Source organism: Octopus bimaculoides, chromosome 16 (genome assembly GCF_001194135.2).
Source record: "Octopus bimaculoides isolate UCB-OBI-ISO-001 chromosome 16, ASM119413v2, whole genome shotgun sequence".
NCBI classification, from domain to species: Eukaryota; Metazoa; Mollusca; class Cephalopoda; order Octopoda; family Octopodidae; genus Octopus; species Octopus bimaculoides.
This window is the reverse complement of record NC_068996.1, coordinates 15,412,939-15,413,382: the sequence shown is the minus strand read 5'-3', so window position 1 is coordinate 15,413,382 and position 444 is coordinate 15,412,939.

The following is a 444-nucleotide window of genomic DNA, read 5'->3' as shown; positions in this document are numbered from 1 at the left end:
CCATTCCCGGGGTGCAGAGGGAAGACATTTCGCTTATGGCGAAAGACTATCAGGTGTGTGGACGTTTTTTATGATTTCTAATTCATACATGCTTTCATGAATACATCCATACAAGAGTGTATATGTTTGTCCATGTGTGCGTTTGATTGTGTGTGTGTTGGTAGGCGTGTGTACGTATGTGCGCCTGCGATTTTTTGTATGCGCGTATGTGTGTGTGTGTGTATGCGTGAGCGCCGGTGCGTGTATCTGTGTGTGTGTGCATGCGCCATCCTGCCGCCTTTATGCTTGTTTATGTTGATTTCAAACTTTGGTACAGGACCAGCCATTTCGAGGGATGGGTTATGTCTATTACATCATTCACAGTGCTCAACTGGTACTTTATTTGATCAAACCCGAAAGAGGGAAAGACAGAAAGACTACCACGGCAGAATTTGAACTCAGAAG